The sequence below is a fragment of the Puma concolor genome, chromosome F2 (genome assembly GCF_028749965.1).
Source record: "Puma concolor isolate L17-30 chromosome F2, mPumCon1.1.hap2, whole genome shotgun sequence".
Taxonomy (NCBI): domain Eukaryota; kingdom Metazoa; phylum Chordata; class Mammalia; order Carnivora; family Felidae; genus Puma; species Puma concolor.
In genome coordinates, this window is record NC_141684.1 from 3,009,230 (window position 1) to 3,029,588 (window position 20,359).

Consider the following 20,359-nt stretch of genomic DNA (forward strand, 5'->3'; position numbering starts at 1 on the left):
TGGCTGGGGCACCCCAACACCAGCCGAGGGTGTACCCACACCTGGGGTAAGTCGCTCACATGTGTGTATTGTATTGTAGGCACCCCCTGGGGGCACGACCCTTCCTCCCCACCCTCAGAGGTGTTGATAGTCCCACATTCCTACATCCCTACATTAAACTCCCATAGAAAGTGAAATCTCTTTCTTTTGTCCTTTTTAGACGTTTATGTATTAACTTTTGAGACAGAGAGAGAACGCACACACATGCGTATAGGTGCACAAGTGGGGTGGGGGGCAGAGAGAGGGGGAGACACAGAATCCGAAGCAGGCTCCAGGCTCTGAGCCGTCAGCACAGAGCCCCACTAGGGGCTCGAACTCACAGACTGTGAGATCGTGATCTGAGCCAAAGTCGGATGCTCAACCGACTAAGCCACCCAGGCACCCTGGAATGTGAAATTTCAAACATACAGTAAAACCTGCATAAACATCCTAGTCATCCTGTAAGTCCAGAATGTTCTCTCCTGGGCAAGGTACACGTGGTGGTTGTGGCCCACCTCACTGTGACTTTACCTACACATGTTAAGGGAGGGAATCTGGCTTCCGGTCCCACACACTGTTCCTCCTCTGCCCTGCTTCCCCTTTGAGCATCTTCCCTAGGGACACCCTATACCCCCCCCCCCCTTCCCTTCTGCTCTTGAAGTCTGCCCCCTCCCTCTCCTGATTTTACAGATGAGGAAGTGGAGGTCAGAGAGGTGGAGTGGCTGTCACGTGGGGGACTGGGGTTTGAACCAGGTCTGTTGGACTCCTCTCTCTGTTCTGCTGCTGTGTGTCCCTCCTCCTGACCGGTCTCCTGATCTTTAACACCTGAGGGCCAGCGGCACACCCGTGTCTCCCAGGGGCACATCTTACTGGATCTACAAGTGTCCCAGACACCAGTCTCCTGGGTCCCACTTATTCTCATCCCAGTTTCTCCATGCGGACCAGCAGGCTGGTCAGTGCCATGATGTGGGCAATAACTTGGGCTTTAGTGTCTTCTTGGTGACATCAGCTTCTTACTGTGCCTCCTCTTTACTGCCTCTACCCCCAGCCTTAAAGCGTATTTCTGCTTCCACTCTGAGCAAGTCCCTGCTAGGGACAAGCCCTCACCAGACCAGGGAGGTGGGCGGTTGCTTTTCAAGGGGGAAGTGCTCCCAGGGTCCCTGAAGCTGCTTTGCCAATGCACAGGAAGCCCTTCCTGAATGCTTCTCACATAAGGTCAGTGCCTAGCCTGTCTGGCACAGTGCAGGAAGGGGAGAAGCTACATGGTCTGTGCGTTTCGTTTTTTGTATGGGGTGTGAGTGCAGCAGGGGCTTCACAAAGCTGTGGCTTTGAGTTCCAGCCCTGCTGTCTGTCCCATTGCTTCCTTTCTTGTTATGGTTTTCACATCAGTAAAATGAGGGTGGTGTTAATCGTGTTCGTGATGCAGGATTGCTGTAATGAGGGTGGTGTTAATCGTGTTCGTGATGCAGGATTGCTGTGAGGTTTGGAGACTGTGGACACAGCATCTGACCCACAGAGCCGAGTAAAATCAGCTTTTCCAGTGTTCATCCCAACAAGTGCCCTCCTCAATGTCCATCACCCATTTAGCCCATCCACCGCCCCCCCCATCAACCCTCAGTTTGTTCTGAGTATTTAAGAGTCTCTTATGGTTTGCCTCCCTCCCTCTCTGTAACTTTCTTTTTTCCCCTTCCCCTCCCCCATAGTCTTCTGTTAAGTTTCTCAAGATCCACGAATGAGTGAAAACCTATGGTATGTTTCTCTGCCTGACTTATTTCACTCAGCATAATACCCTCCAGTTCCATCCACGTTGCTACAAATGGCCAGATTTCGTTCTTTTTCGTTGCCAAGTAGTATTCCATCATATATATAAACCACATCTTCTGTATCCATTCGTCAGTTGATGGACATCTAGGCTCTTTCCATAATTTGGCTATTGTTGAAAGTACTGCTATAAACATTGGGGTACAAGTGCCCCTATGCATCAGCACTCCTGTATCCCTTGGGTAAATTCCTAGCAGTGCTATTGCTGGGTCATAGGGTAGTTCTATTTTTAATAAAATCAGCTTTTGTTAACATTATACTCTGGGTGGTCTTTTGAACCCCCCCCCCCCCCCGCCATGACCATCAAGATTCATAGTGACCTGTACAGAAACGCTATTGCTAATCAGTAACACTCATTGAGGGTCTATTATGCCAAGCGCTCTGCTGGCCATTTTACAAGAAGGGTTCATTTTCTCCCCACGACAACCTGACATATGGAGTTTTCTCTATAAACTCCACTGACAGATAAGGAATGATGTCATGTGGACAGCCCAGCATCAGATGCTGGCACACAGTTGAACTTGAACCTGGGTCTGCTCCATTGTTCTTGAACTCCTGAACCTGAGCTCTCAGGCGCCACAGAGTGTGCTCAGGGGGTAAGGAGGGTCTGCTGGGCTACCTGCTGCTCCTTTTCTGTCTACTTTTTCTCCTCTTTGTACCTGTTTGCACCCCCTTTTCCTCTTTTATTAAGTAGAAGAGTAATCAAGGCTGCCCTTCAAGAGAGTCAGTTTCAAGTGCTCCAGGATAACCTTGAGGAAGCTGAATGTATCAGTTACCTATGGCCGTGTGACTATGCCCAAGTCTAGAGGCTTAAAACCACAGGTATTTTATTTGCTCACGGTCCTCCGGTTGGCCAGGGTGGGCTGGGTGAGTCCACGGTTCTGCTGGCCTCTCTGGGTCTGCGGTGGCTGCAGCTCGCTGAATGCTTGACTAGAGCCGGGTGGTCGGCTTCCACATGGCCTCCTCCCTCCTTGCCAGACCCCCTGACTGGTTTAGAAGGTGAAAAGCAAGCCACACCACCTCCTGCAGCTTTGGCTCAGAAGTCACACAACATCACTTGTGACACATCTTGGTCAAGCAAGTCAGGAGATCCATCCAGAGTCAAGGAGGGAACGACCAGATTCTATGTCTTGTTGGGAACAGCTGTCAACAAGTCGGTGGCCATTGTTAGTGTACCACATGAAGCCGCAACTCCCCCGCCCCGCTCTGCACCCCGCAAAGATATCCTTGCAAAGATATCCTTGCTGTAATCCACTGTGTCCCTCCACTCCCCTCCCTGACTCCCACTTTGTTCTACTTTTCGTTTTAAACCTTATTTATTTTGAGAGAGAAAGGGAGAGAGGAGCAGAGAGAGATAGAGAGAGGGGGGAGGGGCATAGAGAGAGGGAGAGAAAGAATCTCAAGCAGGTTCTGCATAGTCAGCACAGAGCCTGATGCGGGGCCCGAACTCACAAACTGTGAGATCATAACCTAAGCTGAAACCAAAAGCCGGACACTTAACCAACTGAGCCACATAGGTGTCCTTTGTCTTGTACGTTTTAATTTTTAAAAATGTGTATTTTTGAGAGAGAGAGAAGGAGAGAGAGAGAGGGAGTGAGCGCAGGGGAGGGACAGAGAGAGGGAAACACAGAATCTGAAGCAGGCTCCAGGCTCTGAGCTGGCTACACGGAGCCTGAGGCAGGGCTTCGAACCCATAAACTGTGAGACTATGACCTGAGTTGAAGTCCGATGCTTAACTGACCGAGCCGTCCAGGCGCCCCTCTTACACTTTTAATAACAGATTCTCACTTCCCGTCACCCAAAGCTGCAGTCACTTCACAAGTGTCTCATTATGTGCCAGGGACCCATAAGTGAACAAAGTCCTTGCTTTAATGAATCTAACGCTCTGGGACAGGGACATACAATCAAGAAATAAACAACTACACAGTGTAGGGCTGTGGAGGACAATAGATGCTTTGGAGAACAACAGAGCTGAGTCAGGGGCCGCGCGCGCGCGCGCGCGCGCGTGTGTGTGAGAAACCACGGAGGGTAGTGGGTGGTTCCTATTATACACAGAGTGGTCAGTTGGCATCTAATAAGGTGACATGTAAGCCTGAGAAAGTGAGGGAGGAAGAAGTTCCAAGCAGAGGGAACAGAACTCCAGGTGGACCAAACACTGGGTATAAAAGCCCTGGGGCTGACACACTTCCTTGCAATCTTTAATGTAGGTTAAAAAAAAAAAAAAAAAAACCCACCAAAAAACCGTATACATTTCATTAAAGAACAGTAAACATATTTAAATACAGTAAAGCTTTTTGTAAGCAAAATTGCTTTATTTCACCTGCTTCTGTTGTAACCAGAGTCAAATTGTTGCCGAGAGCAGAATGGGGGTTACCTTTCTCAGCTTCAGGGAGTTCACCTTTAAAACGAACATGTGTCTAACTTGCCTCCTGGCTTGTGGTGAGGAGCAAAGTGACACGGTAAAAATGAAAGTTGCTCTGCTTCTGGTTTCATTTCCTACCGCAAGGTTGTCACTTTTTTTTTTTTCTAAAGAACACAAATCAGATATTACTTCCTGCTTAAAACCCTCCAAAGGCTCCCTGCTGCCTAAAGAATAAAGATGCCTTAAGAAGCCCCTGGAAGGCTGCATTTTTACCCCCGCCCAGGCTCCAGTCATTGGTAGTCAGCTCCCCTCGGACATGGCTCTCTTCTCAGCTGCCCTCTGCCTGGTGACTCCCAAGTGCCGGGGGTCCTACTCCTCTTTCTCGAGGTTCAAGACCTAGGAGACCAGCGCCCAGGCCGCAGATCGGGGCTCAGCGGGCGCTTGGGTGGAGATCCAGTCTTGGCAGGGCCCAGCATTAGCGGTGATGCCAGTCAACACATCCCTGAGCCTCTCACTCACTTTGCCTCTGTGCAGAGGGGCCCAGGATACCCAACTCGTCTCGGTAGGCGCGCCCCGCGGGGGTGTGGGCCCTGGGCTCGGGCTGCAGGGCGGCCGGCGACGAAAGCCCTGCGGAGGGGCCGCGTCCGGGCCTTGCGGGCGGGCAGGGGGCAGAGGGCTTCCCCGAAGTCGGTCCCCTCCCCGCCCGCCCAGAGTGCTATGGGGGGGGGGAGGGGGGACCCCGGCTCTGCCGGCCTCCCGTGTCTCCCCCAACCCCCGCGGCCACGCCCGCGCGCAGCCCCTGGCCGTCCCGAAGGCCCGGAGCGGCTCTCCGGCGCGATCTCGGGAACGGAGCCTCGTCGCGTGCTGGGCATGCGCGGGCCGCGGGACGCATGCCCGGTCCTCCCGGGAGGCGGAAGCTCGGCGCGGGGACGCGGCCGGGCGCGCGCACTGGCGGGGTCGCGCGCCTCAGCCGGTCGCCGCGCACGCGCGGCCCGCGCCGACGCAGCACGGCCCCGAGGGCGCAAGCCCGCTGCCGCCGCCGCCGCCGCCGCCACCGCCGCTGCCGGGCCGGGACCGCTGTGCGCCCGCGGCGTGAGGCGTGGGAGGGAGCGCGGTCCCGGCGTTCGCGGCGCCGCTTGGCAGTCGTCTGCTCTCGCCTCCCGGCGCCCAGCGCCGCCCGAGTGAGTGCGGGACCGGGGCGGGGGCCGGGGCGCGGGCGGGCCGACTCCCGGAGCTGGGGCTTGGCAGGGCCGCGGCCCGCGAGCGGAGGGCCGCGAGGGGCGAGCAGCCGGTCCGGGCGGCGGATGCGGCCGAGACGGGCCCCTCCCGCGCGCGGCTCGGAGGCCGGGGATGTGGGGAGGACGAGGGAGGGGCCCCGGGAGGACGACGCTGTGGGGAGGCTCGAGATGTGGGGCGGACGGGGGGTTCCGGGGGGCTCGGAGAGGCCAGGGACCGGGGAGGACGAGGGGGCGGGTTCTGGGAGGACGGCGATGGGTGGAGGACGGAGGTGTGGGGAGGCCAGGAAACGTGGGGAGGCCGACGGGCTCGGGCAGGCCGGGGGGCTCGGGTAGACGGGGGGCGTTTGGGGGAACTGAGAAGGCCGGGGGGCTCGTGGAAGGTGGGAAGGGAGGTGCATTCGGGGGCCTCGGAGAGGCGGAGGGTCTGGAGGCCGGGGTGGGGGGTTGGTGGGCGGCTTGGGGAGGCCAGCCGCCGGGCTCCTTGGGAGCGGGCCGATTGCCTCAAAAACAAAAGGGGGGAGAGAGGAAGGAGGAGGAAGAAGGAAATCCTTGGGGACCCTGGGGGCATCACCCGGACCCGGAATGCAGACTCCCTGGCCCTCGGGCAGGGAAGGGCGGGCCTCGAACCCGGATCGCGGTGGGCTCCTTCCCCGCTGCTGGCGCTCAACTTGCCCAGGCCCTGTGGTTTTCTGGGCGATAGCCCTGGACCTCTTGATTCATTGTGCCTCCAAGTTTCCTCCTCTGCCCACCCCAGCCCCCAGCTCTGCTGCCGGGGTAGGTGGAAGAACGACTCGCTGTTTCTCCCTGGCTTCCTTTTCTTTCTCAGGAGGAGGCTGTGTGTGTGTGTGTGTGTGTGTGTGTGTGTGTGTGTGTGTGTGTGTGTGTGTGTGTGTGTGTGTGTGTGTGTGTGTGTGTGTGTGTGTGTGTGTGTGTGTGTGTGTGTGTGTGTGTGTGTGTGTGTGTGTGTGTGTGTGTGTGTGTGTGTGTGGTTCCTTGGTTTTATTAATTGCAGGATTTAGCTTAACGCACTAAGAGTAAAAAGAAATTTTTCTTGAGTCATTTCAACAGTGTCTCATTCTTGCATAGTTAGCCTGCAGCTGGGTTTTTGGCAGTGAGACTAAGATAATAGTAATATTGTAGTAATTATGGGAATTGGTTGAAATACGTTCAAGCTGAAGGCGTTGTAAGAGTTTGGAGATCTGTGCTTAAGACGACCGTGGTTGGGATTCTTAGGTAGAATGTAAACATTTTCGTGGTTGGAAAAATAGGCCGTCGCTATTTGAAATGAAATACCAGAGTCTCACCTCTAATATTTTATTTGTATAATGGGTAAAGAAAATAGTCTTGTCCTGCAAATGAGAACGCTGGTTGGTTGTTTGATCTCTGAAAATCTGAAAAGCATGGATGAAGTGATTGGAAGATACATGGTGAATTAGCATTCAACTTATTTTTGTTGAGGTACAGTCTAGGCAATATTTTCAGGCAGCTGCACTTTCTAGATAACTTTTGACACCTCGCAATATTTAGACACATGAAACTTTTAAAGGAAGTTTGTGTTTCAGCGTCTTTAGACGTATATTGTTTTATATTTGTGTCTGCCCTTGGAGGGGGAATACCACCCGACCTACCAGTGGTCTTTTGAATACTTTTGTGGTACTAAATGTTGAAGAAGCAGCAAGATCAAGTAATTTAGGTGGTTATGAAATAATCCAATTCAATATTGAAAACCGGGAAAAGATTGTTTAAAATACATGACTGTCTTTAAAACATTCCAATCAGTGGAAGATGTTAGGATATGCACTGAATAGAGAGACCTACACATTATTCAGAGGTGATGCATCAAAAAGCAAGTCCTTGGTTGGGGCGCCTGGGTGGCGGTGGCTCAGTGAGTTAAGTGTCTGACTTCAGCTCAGGTCACGATCTCATGGTTCGGTTCGACTGTTCGAGCCCTTTGTTGGGCTTTGTGCTGACAGCTCAGAGCCCAGAGGCTGTTTCTGATTGTGTCCCCCTCTTTTTGCCCCTCCCCTGCTCACGCTCTGTTTCTCTCCGTCTCTCAACAAAAAATAAATGTAAAAAAAAAAAAAAAAAAAAAAAAGCAAGTCCTTGGATAAATAAAGACGTTGAATCCAAAACCTAGTATTTAAGGTTCGGGGCAAAGAATACTGGAGCAGAGGCCTAGGGGACGCATGACTTCAGCCTCTTTTCAGGCGGGCAGTGCACTGAAGGTGAATCGTGTCCGGTTAGGAGTGAGGTTCCGTGAGGGAAGCGGCAAAGCAGTGTCTGGGGAAGCTGGAAGTTGGGAACCGCAGTGAGTACTTTCTAACTAAAGTAGTTTCTCTAACGCTCCATGCTTGTTGGAAATTACAGAACTTAATGTCCTAGTTCTTCAAATTGGGTTCTTTAGCAAGTCAGATAACTTTTCTTGCCAGGAAGTTGGAGAAGTTGTCTAAATAACAAAATTGTATTGTTAAAAATAGCCCCTTTAAAAAATGCGGATTTGGGGTGCCTGGGTGGCTCAGTCGGTTCAGCGTCCAACTTCGGCTCAGGTCATGATCTCGCAGTTTGTGAGTTCGAGCCCTGCGTCGGGCTCTGTGCTGACAGCTCGGAGCCTGGAGCCTGCTTCGCATTCTGTGTCTCTCTCTCTCTGCCCCTCCCCTGCTCACACTCTGTCTCTCTCAAGAATGAATAATTAAACATTGTCTTAAAAGTAGCACAACAAAAGATGAGATTCAAAGTCTTAATTCAATATACAAATCTTGAACCTCTAAAATTAAACATTTTCAGTTTAGACAGAGTTTTAGCTAAAATCTTATTTTAAATCTCAATATAATTAAAAGTTCTATTATTTTTATCATTTGTGAATGAGGGATTTTTTTGCTTGTAAATCAGTAAAGTTTAGTTTCTGTAGTAATTTACTTTGCCTTAAAGCTCTAGCTTAAGAACTTATTTTCATTACTGTATCTTCCCTTATTAAAATCCCTTAAATAGCAAAAAATTGCTATGTGGGTCTTGAGAATTTTTACTGATGCCTATATAAATTATTTAAAATGCAAATTTTAAAAACTTCGGCAAAGTAAATGACCTTATTTGAGTCGATAGTAATAACTCCAGGAAGTTTGTGAATGCAGTAAGCACTCAAATATGAAGCTGCTTCTCTGTCCTTAGAAGGGTCCTCGGTGGGACAGGATGAGGACAGTTCCAGGTCATCTTTGGCTGTACCTGTGTGTCACTGCCTCAACCACCTACATTAAGAAGTTGTTTTTTTACTTCCCTTCTGTAAAGCATGTGTAGTAATGGATTATTTGAACCCTTGATGTCTTTTTCTCTGTACTAACATTTTGGCAAAGTTTTTTTTTTTTTTTTTTTTTCCTTTTTCTTCCATGTCATGACTCCCAAAAGACAGCCTGGTGCAGGAGAAATGAAATTCCTGTCTGCCACTTTCTGGCATTAATTTCTAGGAATTGTGCCAAATCTTACCATTCAGAACCGCATAAATGTGTTTCTGATTATAAAGTAGAAGAAGCCTCTCTGTTCCTATCTATAACAATTGTATTGTTTTTCCTTTTTTTTTTTTTTTTTTGCTAGGCTCTGTGATGGAAATAAAATTCAGATAAGCATATGTAATTCAACTTTCAGTTTAGATGGAATTTTTAGCACATGTTGTTAATTATAGTCTGATTTGCGTAAGCACTAATGAAATGGTTTTTAGATGAAAGTATGAAATAAATATTTTCACCTGGTTGGCACTATTCCCACTTTTAAGCAATTGAAAGCCTTTGAGAAGAAAACTAGTAGTATCGTCACAAAGCTCACCTATTTTCAGGACATGAAGGCGTTCACTTATAAGCTTTGTATTTAAAATAATCCTGCCTAGATCTTACTGATATACATTGCCGCTTACTGTTAACTCATTTTTCAGAACAAGAAAAGTGACAAAAGTCATCCATTTCAATATTAGCCCCTGACAGGAGAGGACATGTAATGTTGCTGGGCACCCGTGTGGGTACAGTGTGGTATTGTAGGGGTCACTACCCTTTTGCAGATGAATTAACTCTGGGAGATGGGACCTGAGCCGATTGCTTTTGTGCTGTATCTCCTTTATTCCTCACGAGAGCCATTTGCTCATTTTACAGACGAAACTCTGTAAGTCTGGAGGCAGAGTGGCCTGCCGTGGGTCTCTTGGCCCACAGGTGGCAGATCCTGGCTGGTGAGGCCTGCTGGACTTTCTGTGCAGCCTCTGACTGGAGGAGCACTGGTCTTACAGATCCCAATCCAGCCTTGTGAAGTGGGAGCGAACAGTGTGCAAGGGCACAGGAAAGTTTAAGTAGTTACATTTCCTGTTTCAATCTGACCCTTTCGTATCGTGGATTTATGATCTGGCCAACATAGTGTAGGTAAACGTTTTAATGAACATACCAACGTTGTTTAATTATGTTAAATTAATTTAGAGTTTGTTAAATGAAAATGTGTGATGTATGGTGCAGTGATTGATGCTTCTTATTTGTTAAAGGATATGCTTTGGTAATTTCCACGTTGATACAGGTTTTTCATCAGTGACTTTTTCTGGAGGGGTTGTTTATGAACATGGTTTTGTGGGAAGCAAGGAGTAACGTAAGGGAAAAGTAAATGGCACGTTTCTCGTACAGGTTTAATCCCCTTGGAGTAAATCCTAGCATTTATAATCTCTAACACACTGGTGCTCTAGAAATGTTTCTGCAATGAATGTGCTCATTCTCACCGATTTAGAATTTTCCATCCTGCTTTTAAGAGTTGACTTACTCTGTACTCCTTTATTTGGGGCCAGTGGACTAAAACCAAGCTCAGAAGAATCTGGAAAGTTGTATCTTTGGGCTTTCTGTGCCTAGGATCTCCCTTCTGCCTCCATACTCTATCTTAAAAGTTCTGCCATTTGGTGCTTTCGATTCTGTGAGCGGTAGGTGCTTGTTGGGTCTACTTGTGACCAAAGCACCATGAGTTTGTCTTTGAGGGACCGAAGGCAGACTGGTGTGGTTTTGTACCTTCTGTATTTGTAGTGCCTTGTGTGTCTTACAGAATTTAAGCCCCAAGAGGGCAGAAACTTTGTTTCCTGCACTATGGCATGCCCAACGTCCGGCACAATAATACTTGTTGAAGGAGAGAACCCAGGTGTACTAGTGATTGGAGAACTCGTACTGTGTCAGCTGTCCACTGTGTTGTTTGCCTTGGTAAAGAACCTTACCTAAGAACCAAGTAGGACTTGATACGAGGGGACATCGTGGATTATCCGTGTTTCTGCTTTTGTCTGCCTTATTTTAGATTATAGATATTATTAAACTTGAGCCAGGAGAAAGACAGTTCTCTGTCCTTTTACAATTTTCAAGTGTATTTTTTTCCCTAGAAAAAATGATTTTGTCGGAATTGATCATGGGTTCCTTGGGACTCATTCTACGTTCTGAAGACAGAAAATTGCTCAAGGTGACACGAAATGAATGGGGTTTAGAAAAGATCCTTGATTCCCGGTCTCTAGAAGCTCTGATGTATCTTTTGCTAATCGGTTGGATCCATCAGATACTTCACAAGGGTTTACATGATGCCCTGAAACCATTTTAAAAGAGGGGTTTCATCTTCCTAACGCTATAACGCGAGTTCTGCACTCCAGCTCTCCCTTGACCTGACGAGTCTTTTATGCTGTTATTCAGAGAAAACATTTTGAGTGACAGGTCACCTGCCTCCACTCAGGTAAGGAAAGTCAATATTTGGGTAAAAAGAGTAGCTTGTTCTTCCTCAGCAGGTTCCTCCTAGTCTTGCTGTGTTGCGTGGGGAAGCGCGCGTGCGCATGGTCTCCAGCAAACTCTAGGTTGTTGGCAGAGGCTGTCCCGGTGTGGCCGCCTCGCCTCACTGTCCCTGGGACCTGGATAGAAATGCGCACGCTCCTGCCCCACCTCTGACCTCCTGAATCAGACTGGGGGTGGGGCCAGCCGACTGCTTTAACACTGGGTCCAGGAGCTTTTGTTTCCTGCTGATGTCAGTGAACCTCTACTTGAGAGTGTTTTAAAAGAGATGCAGCTCACAGCAGGCAGAATCTGTGGTCAACGGCAGGGGTGGGTGTATCCCCTGCCCACTTAGGCTGGCCAGGGAGATTGCCTGCACCTCGGGACTCTGAGATATGTTTCTCAGGATTTTCAGGGTCTTGGGAAGACCTCACGACTAATTTTGTTCAGGGATTTTGAATGTTTTATGCTGAGATCATTTAAGTCTTCTGAATCTTGGTTTGGATTTTAAATGAATAATTTTGCATTAGGATAGCAGTTTAGATGGCCCCTGGGCTTGTAGCTTTTGGCAAATAGCAGGAGAGTGTGTACATGTGGGTGCGTAGGGTGCACGTTCCCCTGGACATTTTGTTTTGGTGCTGAGAAATTGGCTCACTTACACTAGCGTCAGAAGGGTCTCCAAGTCCTGGGGCGACTCCTAAGCAGCTTTGTGCGAATGGACTCTGTGCCTAGCGTCAAAGTCCTATCCAGACTTAATACATTTTGTTTTCCTTTTGCCTCTATTTCCTAAGAAAAGGGCTAGATAAAAGTTAGTATACAAACATGTGAGTGGTGATGTGCCTCCTGTTGGTCGTGTCCTATGCAGAGTTAGATGCACCTGTTGGCAAATAGAATATCGTTAAGCTCAGGGACAAGGACTCGGTATTATCCTGTACGTGTCTGTGGGTCCTTCACAGCTTGCTCGGACTGCTGTAGTAGGTTGGCCCTCGGTAGTTTGTTTAATGATTGAAGAAGAGTCTGTCCTCCTGCTGGGGGGACCTCGTGGTCTTTAAGTATGTGAAAGTTGTCACAAAGGTGGACAAGACAAATTAGGGATAGACAGGTAGAGTTAAGTGTACTGTAATCTCAAAACGAAGTACAAAGGATGTTTCCACATACCTCCTCTGGCCCCCATCAAACTTTGGTGGTACAGCTTTGTGACAGAGAAAAAAATAAATGAGCTGGTGGGAAGACACAGTCTGGAACAATTGCTTTCTCCTTAAATTGGTCAAGTGAAGTTGAAGTTCTAGTTCACGGTCAGTTGTAGACCCTGACCCCCTTAAAGGTACTTCTGCACACCTGGCCCACAGCAGCTTCTCGGTATACGGAATGGAGGCTCCATCCATTGTCCGTCTTCTCTCTGATTACTCCTTCAGCCCCTCTCTCTGGTCTCCCTGCCCCTTCTGGTGGTTTCTGGTGTGTTGCTGCCTTGTGGTTTTAAATAACCTTTTCCTGGTTGCAGTGAGGTTGCATATCTTTTTATGTGTTTACTGGCCATTCGGATTCACGGTTTTGCAAAGTGCCCATTTTTTCTATTAGGTTAGTTTTAAATTGATTTGTAGACTTTATACGTTCACGACACATTCTTTGTTGGGTGCGTATTTTGCCACTGTCTCTTCCCACTTAGTCATACGCAGTTTCACTAATTCTGTGGTTTTGTTTTGTTTTGTTTTGTTTTTGATGAATAGAAGTTCTTAAATTTAGTTAGTGCCATTTATCAGTCTTTTCCTTTGTAGTTGATGCTTTTTGTTTCCCTACCCTGAGGTCACGAACTAATTCTCCTTTACTTTCTAAATGCCTTTATGTACTTTCGCTTTTACCCTTTAACTTTATCATCTCGTGGAACTGGTTTTGGTGTATAGTGTGAAGAAGGGATGCAACTTCATCAGTCTGGGGACATTTAGTTGTCCTAACTCCATTTACCAAAAAGATGGTCTTTAGGGGCACGTGGGTGACTTAGTCGGTTAAGCATCCAACTCTTGATTCGGCTCCAATTATGATCTTGTGGTTTGTGCGTTTGAGCCCCATGCTGGGCTCCACAATGACAGCGCAGAACCTGTTTGGGATCCTCTCTCTCCCTCCCTTTCTGCCTCTCTCTCTTGCACTGAAAATAAATAAACATTAAAGAAAAAAAAAGATCATCTTCTCCCCAATGCTCTTCAGTGCCACCACTGTTGTAAATGAAAGGTCCATGTGTATGTGCCTCAGTTTCTGGATTCTTGATTCTATTGGTACAGCCTACTTTAAGCTGTCTGAATCTCTGCAGGTCTGTAACAAGTCTTATCGTGGAGCTCTTCCCACCTGGGTTCCTCTTTAGGCTTACCTTGGCCATCCTTGACCCTTTGTAGATCTGTATCTGTTTTGGAATCACTTCTTAACTTCCAAAAAAATTTCTCCCTGACGTTGCTTGGGATGATATTGAATATGGTCAATGTGTAGAGAGTTGTTTCTGGTTTTGAGTTGTTACAAATAAAGCCTATGAATAATTTTGTCCAAGTCTTCATGTGGACATAGGCTTTCATTTCTCCTGGAATGGCTGGCTCTAGGACTGTCATGGCTGGACCATATGGTAGGTGTATGCTTGACTTTTTAAGAAGGTGTCACACTCTGTTCTGGATGGATGGGCCATTTTCCATTCCTCCCAGCCTTGTGGGAGAGTTCCAGTTGCTCTGGATTGTTGCGGCAACACTCGGTGTGGCTAGTCTTCTGGCTTTGGCCATTCTGATAGGTGTGTCATGGTCTTTTTTTGTGGTTTCCCTTGTTTCCCAGATGCCTAATGATGTTAAGTATCTTTTTGTAGGTTTTTTGCCACTCATATACCTTCTTTGGTATTCAAATCTTTTGCCTATTGATTTTTTTTCTTATTGGTGGGTTCTTTATGTACTCTGGACATAAGTCTTTGTTAGATCATGCTGTGCCTGTCTCTCATGCTGCAGCTTGTTTTTACACTCTCTTAACAGGGTCCTGAAGGACAGAAGGTATGAATTTTGATGATGTCTCGTGTATCAACTTGTTGCTTTATGGACTGTGCTTTTCTAGTGTCATAGTTATGAAATCGTTGCCTAATCCTGGGTCACAAAAGTTTTCTCCTGTGTCCTCCCCTCCCCCCTCCCCTCTAGAAGAGTTTCGGGTTTTACATTTAAGTCTGTGATTCATTTTGAGATCCTTTTTATTGATGGTGTGGGATATTATTTGTAGGATTCTTCATTTAATCCTCATTATTTGTAGGTCTCTTTTGAGGCATAGAATAAAGATGTAGCCCCTCTAGAGAGTATATTATTTTCTTTTTTGCTTCAACCAGTTTGGGATCACCTTAAACCAAGTGCAGACCTGGACCACCTGATGCTGGAATTTTACTGGAGAGATGATTCACTGCTGGTTTCTCTTACCTTGAGCTGTTAGCCTTTAGGGTCATGCTCATGGAGGTAGGGGTTTTGGTAGACATGTTGGGGGATCTGGCCTTTGATTACTATTTCCCTGTTGTAAAAATGAAAGTTGAAAACGTTCAGAATTGGCAGGTGACTTCAGGGCAAAGGTGGTTTCTGTGCTCGTTTATCTCTTTGGGTTCCTGAGTTCAGTTTAATTTTGGCCTGGTATTTCCTTGTTGTCAGTTTCCGGTTGCTTTTAAGATTTTTAAAGTATTCTCTCCATGTTTTTTATAGTCTTTTTCAGGGGAAGGGTTGGAGCCAATAACCTGGCCTGTAGTTGAGGAGCCAAGGAAAATTCTTTATCATTTTCCTGCAGTGTTTGGAGTCTAGCCTTGGATCTGTGTCGCCTGCTGTAGTTGCTAGCCACGTGTGGCTATTTAAATTAAAATCAAGTAAAAGTTCTGTTTCACAGTCACACTAGCCCCAGTTCGAGTGCTCAACACCCACATGTGGCTAGTGGCTACCCCACTGGACACTGCTGAGTTGGAACATTTTCATCATCATGGGACATTCTCTTCGACGGTGCTGGCCGGGCTCTTGAGAACCTCATCAGGGATTTGCAATGGTACGTGGGTCTGCCCTGGAGAACCTCCAGTACAGGTATCCTTGCTGCTGCAAGGTTGACTTTTTCTGGAGTCTGTCTGCAGCTACAAGAGCTGGACAGATGGTCGAGCCCCTTTCAAAGGCTTGTCATGGAGCCTTTCCGTAGGTGCAGTTTGGGTTCTCGGGGTGGTGGAGGTGGGATAACGGGAAGATGTGGTGCGTTGAGTAGGAAACCATGAAGTACTGATACTTACACGTATCTGCCTTGTGGTTACTGTGGGCATCTGATTCAGTTTTGTTTATAAAAAGTAGCATTAACTTGAAAATTATCAAAATTAAGTAATGGGTCAGAAATTACATTTTATCCCTCCCTTCAGGTCTCCGGTATTAGTGAGTGAAGATTCTAGGTGTTGTAGTTTGTGTAAGGAGGCAGGTCTCCTTGATGGAAAGAGCATCTTATTTAGGAAACAGAAGGTCTGGGTTCACACATTGGGGCTTTGCCTTTAGTCATGTGACTTCTGACACTGTCCTTATCTATAAAGTCTAGTATCTGTAATCTCAGCCTTTGAGGCTCTGTGTGCAGTTACTGTGTAAAATGCTGTACAGATGTGACGTGCTGGCCCAGCTGACCCTTGTACAGTGCAGGGGTTTAGGGCACTGACACCTGTATAATGAAAATTCGCAGTTAACGTGTATTTTGTTAATTTCTTAAATGTTTACTTATTTTTGAGAGAGAGAGAGGGACAGTGCAAGCAGGGTAGGGGCAGAGAGAGAGGGAGACACAGAATCCGAAGCAGGCTCCAGGCTCCAGGCTCCAGGCTCCGAGCTGTCAGTACAGAGCCCTACACGCAGGGCTCGAACCCATAAACCACAGGATCATGACCTGAGCTGAAGTCGGACACTTAACGGACTGAGACACCCAGGGACCCTTTCTTAAAAAAAACATTTTTTTTAATGTTTAATGAATGTTTTGTGTGTGTGTGTGATATGCTATATTCTCATAATAAAGGAAGCTAGAGAAAAGAGGATGTGAAGAAAATTAGAAAATACATTTACTGTGCAGTATTTATTGAAAACAATCTGTGCAGGGGCGCCTGGGTGGCTCAGTCGGTTGGGCATCCGACTTCAGCTCAGGTCATGATCTCGCGGTCCGTGAGTTCGAGCTCCGTGTTGGGCTCTGTGCTGACAGCTCAGAGCCTGGAGCCTGTTTCAGATTCTGTGTCTCCCTCTCTATCTGACCTTCCCCCATTCATGCTGTGTCTCTCTGTCTCAAAAATGAATAAATGTTAAAAAAAAAAAAATTAAAAAAAAAAAAAGAAAACAATCTGTGCAAAAGTGGACCCAGTGGTTCAAGAGTCAGCAGTGTTAAGGGCCTGTCTTGTGCATGGTGTAGTGCCCGTGGGGGCACAGACAGCAGGGCAGAAGGGGAACGATACAGTCCACATGGAGCGGGATACCCACAGTGGGAGTGCCATAGTGGAGTGCTCTGTGGACCTGGAGGGCAGGTCCCCAGTCATGGTCAAGCTCAGAGGCCGGCAAACTTTCTCTCTTTAAGGCCAGACGGTAAATGTTTCAGGCTTTGTGGGCTACATTGGGCCTGTCACAGATCTGTGTGTGTGTGTGTGTGTGTGTGTGTGTGTGTGTGTGTGTGTGTGAACAACCCGTTAAAAAGGTAAAAATCTTTCTTAGTCAAGAAACCACACAAAATCTGGCTGTGGGCCAAATGCTGTGACCTCCGCAGGTCTGGCTGTCTGCGGGAGTCATAGAAATACCGCGGATGATGGGAAGCAGGCGGGGCCTCCCGGAGGACACACCCCATGGAAGGGTGCGGAGGTGGGAGGCTGGGGTTTGTGGAACCGAATGCTGGCGCCAGTGTTTGGGAGTACAGGGTGGGTCGGGTAGAGGAGGAGGTGAGTTTGATACTGTCTGCAGGATCAAAGCGGTGTGCGCCTGACTCTGACGGGAGCCGACTTCTACGGCAGGAGGATGGTTGCACCGAGGACAAGGGTCTGGCAGGGAGGTGTCGCCAGGGTGCACTTCAGAAGGCAGAGGGACCAGACCCTTGTCATTAAGGAAGTGGCTGCCTGGTGTCGCTCAGCTAGTAAAGTGATGGGCAAAGTTCAGATGGTCTGATTTAACAGCCTGTGTTCTTTTAATTATACAATTACGTTGTACACACAAGTGAAGAAGGCCTTAATTAAGGGCACGACTGAGGAACTGAAGAGAGGGCTGATTTGAAGCCTGTTTCTGAGTCTGTCTCCCAGGCTCTGACCAGGGAAATGCGGAGGTAGGGCCGAGAGAGGGGGTGTCCAGGACAGTTCCAGGATGGCTCTCGGATTTCTCGCTCGGTAAAAAGTCTACAGAGACCTTTTTACTTTTAAGTGCCGCCTGGTCAGACTGTTGCTTGAAGAGACAGCGCTCTCTCCTAGGTCCGTGAACCGCGGGGACGGAAATCAGAAGTGTGTGTGCACACACACCAGTTGTTGTCCCTGGGAGGGTTCGCCCGGGCTTTTGTCAGAGTATCAAAAGCGAGCCCGCCCCAAGGGGGGACCCCTCCTGTTGTTAGGTTGTAGGCCTCTGACAGCCTCTGTGCAGGTGTGAGGCTGTAAGGGAAGGCTCAGCATCCAGACCCTAGGACTCTTACCTTAAATGTCGTACATCCCAGACTGCTGCATAAAACACAAGCACAGGCAGCTGTCTCCTGAGCCGAACTGTACCAACCGGCAATTAAGACTTCTCCCCTGGCCTCCCCTCCCCCCTCCAAAAGATGAAACAAGGCACAGTTTTGGTCCACAGAAGGCCAGCTGGGTGTTTGGCACTTTGATTGCCATGGATGTTTCGACATGCTTTACCTAACGTGTGTTAGGTAAAGCTGAAGTTTATAAACTGTTAGGCATATCTTAATAGTCACATGGCTATGAGAGCTGGACCAGTGTCACTTTTAGTGGGCTCTGTAAACTCCAAAACGAGTGTAGTTTTTCCATCCACTGAGAAGTGTGTTAATGGTTGTAAGACAGTACTGAACTCATGTTGTTATGGTTAGCTCTTAACGTCAACGGAATGCAGGAGGAGCTGGGAAGCTGGTGGTTAATGTTTGAAATAGCACCAGGCGGGTTAATCTGGTGTTCTGGGGTCTAAACTGGATTGGTTCACATCTGATGTCAACATTATTATATGCAGTTTAGAATTACAGATTTCAGATTATGGTAATCCCTACAGAGATTTGCTGTATTGGGTGATATACGGCTGCTCTATAGGAGATGAATCTTAGAGGGGAGAGTTTGCAAATGGGTGTATGTCTGGGAAAGTTTCCCTTTTCCTATTAAGAAAAATTGTGACCTCCACTAAGGGCCAAGTGTCCTGAATGGCAGAGATGTAAGAAATGCTGGAATTTGGTGATGGTGTAGAAGTTAAAAGTGAAAAACCTTAGGCTCTTTAAGGTATCACCCTTAAGAGTTCATGCTGGGGATCATTGTGATTCCAGTGTAGGCAGAACATTTGGAATCTCCTTGGCTGTGTCATGGCAAAAAAAAAACAAAAAAACAAAAAAAAAAACTTGCTTTCTGCTCTGGAAAAAATACACGAGTTGTATCCTAAGGTGTTGACATGATAGAACAGGTGGCAGGAGTAACTGAGTTTAAGTGCCAGTTGTCTACAGAAGCATTAGTTTTTGACAGGTCACGATTGAGTGTTTGGTGGGGGAAGAGTTGATGTTTGATTTTCATCCGTCCTTTGAATCTGTCCTTTCAACCATTTCATTGGAAATTGTAAACTTTTCCATGGGGTGTCTGTCCCCTGTTTTATATAGTCTAGGATTTTAGAAGTGGATCTAAATTTAGGGATCATCTAGTCCAGAGTTCTTACTTGAGAGTTGAAGAAATAACCCAGAGAGGGTACCTGGCTCTTTGCTGTGAAGGAGGGGACTCTCGAGAGACTCTTAGCTCTCCTGACTTTCAGCTCACTGGTGATGTTTTCAGTGGGTGAGGAGGGTGTGAAGGCAGCTTATGAAACTCAAGTTTCCTGTTAATTGTCAGGAGATTGAAAAAAAAAATGGATGTAATTGACAGGTGCGTAAGAAGTGGAGCTCATTGAATCTGTCGCCCAAACTGTGTCCAAGTGGTGTGTGGTTTGCATCCACATGATCTTGGATATCGGAGCAATGACAAAACAAGTCTTACACGTTTGTATGTTCTGGGTTGTAAAGGCTAATAGTGCCCATTCTTCTCACTCATCTATTGAAACGTTTTCACGAGGCACTCTTGAGCATCTACCCTGATGGGGATTCGTTCAAAAGAAGAGTCTTGGGCGCCTGGCTGGCTCAGTGCGTAGAGCATGTGGCTCTTGATCTCAGAGTCGTCGGTTCGAGCCCCCGTTGGGTGTAGAGATTACTTAAATAAGTAAATTTAAGAAAAAAGAAAGAAAGAAAACAGTCACTGCCTGAAAGTAGTGTGCTTAAGAATCACTGAGGAGAGTGGGTTAGAAATGCAGATGCCTGGTGTCGTCCCCCGGAGGTGTTGAGTTATCGCTCCTGACGTGTAAGCCGGTCACCTGCATTTTAAACTAGCATCCCCACATGCGGAGAAACACTGCTGTAGTGTTGGTGAAAATACACCGTAAATCATCAAGATCTAGAGTTTGGGAGGCCCTAAGACTGCCTGCAGGTTCCATGGTTCACTAGAAGGACTGACAGAACCCAGAAAAGCCATTGTACGGTTTATTACGGTGGTTTATTACGGTGCAGGGACTCAGGCAGCAGTCAGCAAAGGAAAGGTGCATGGGGCCGAGTCCAGGGAGGACCACGCGTGAGCTTCTGGGTGTGCTTCTCCCATGGCAGCCGTGCCGATTTCTCTTGGCACCCGTGCTGCCAACCGGGGAAGCTCACCTGAGCTCGGTGTCCAGGGTATTTCTTGGTGGTCGGTCGCATAGGCACTGCCCTGCGTGGTTGAGTTTTACCCTCTAGTCCCTCCAGAGATCGAGCTGGTGTTGTGTGTCCCAAGCCTCACTGGAAATCACATTGTTAGCGTAGACTGACCTTGGGTGTGACCCAAGGCCCCCAGCTAAGCAAAGACAGCCTAGTCAGACAGGAGGTTCAGAGGGCTTACAGGTGACTTCCCAGGAACTGGGCAATGGCCGAATCTTTCTTCGGGCAAGGTTAATCTT

General features: G+C 47.8%; 1 protein-coding gene across 1 annotated transcript in view; it reads left to right on the plus strand.

Annotated features, from left to right (window-relative positions):
• The first annotated feature begins 5,162 nt into the window (after positions 1-5,162).
• The window catches only part of LOC112859710 (focal adhesion kinase 1), a 197,950-nt gene continuing 182,753 nt past the window's right edge, over positions 5,163-20,359 (plus strand). Inside the window, exon 1 of the mRNA XM_086695342.1 lies at positions 5,163-5,382. The gene's annotated coding sequence lies outside the window, so the exon portion shown is untranslated. The remainder of the gene's footprint in view (positions 5,383-20,359) is intronic.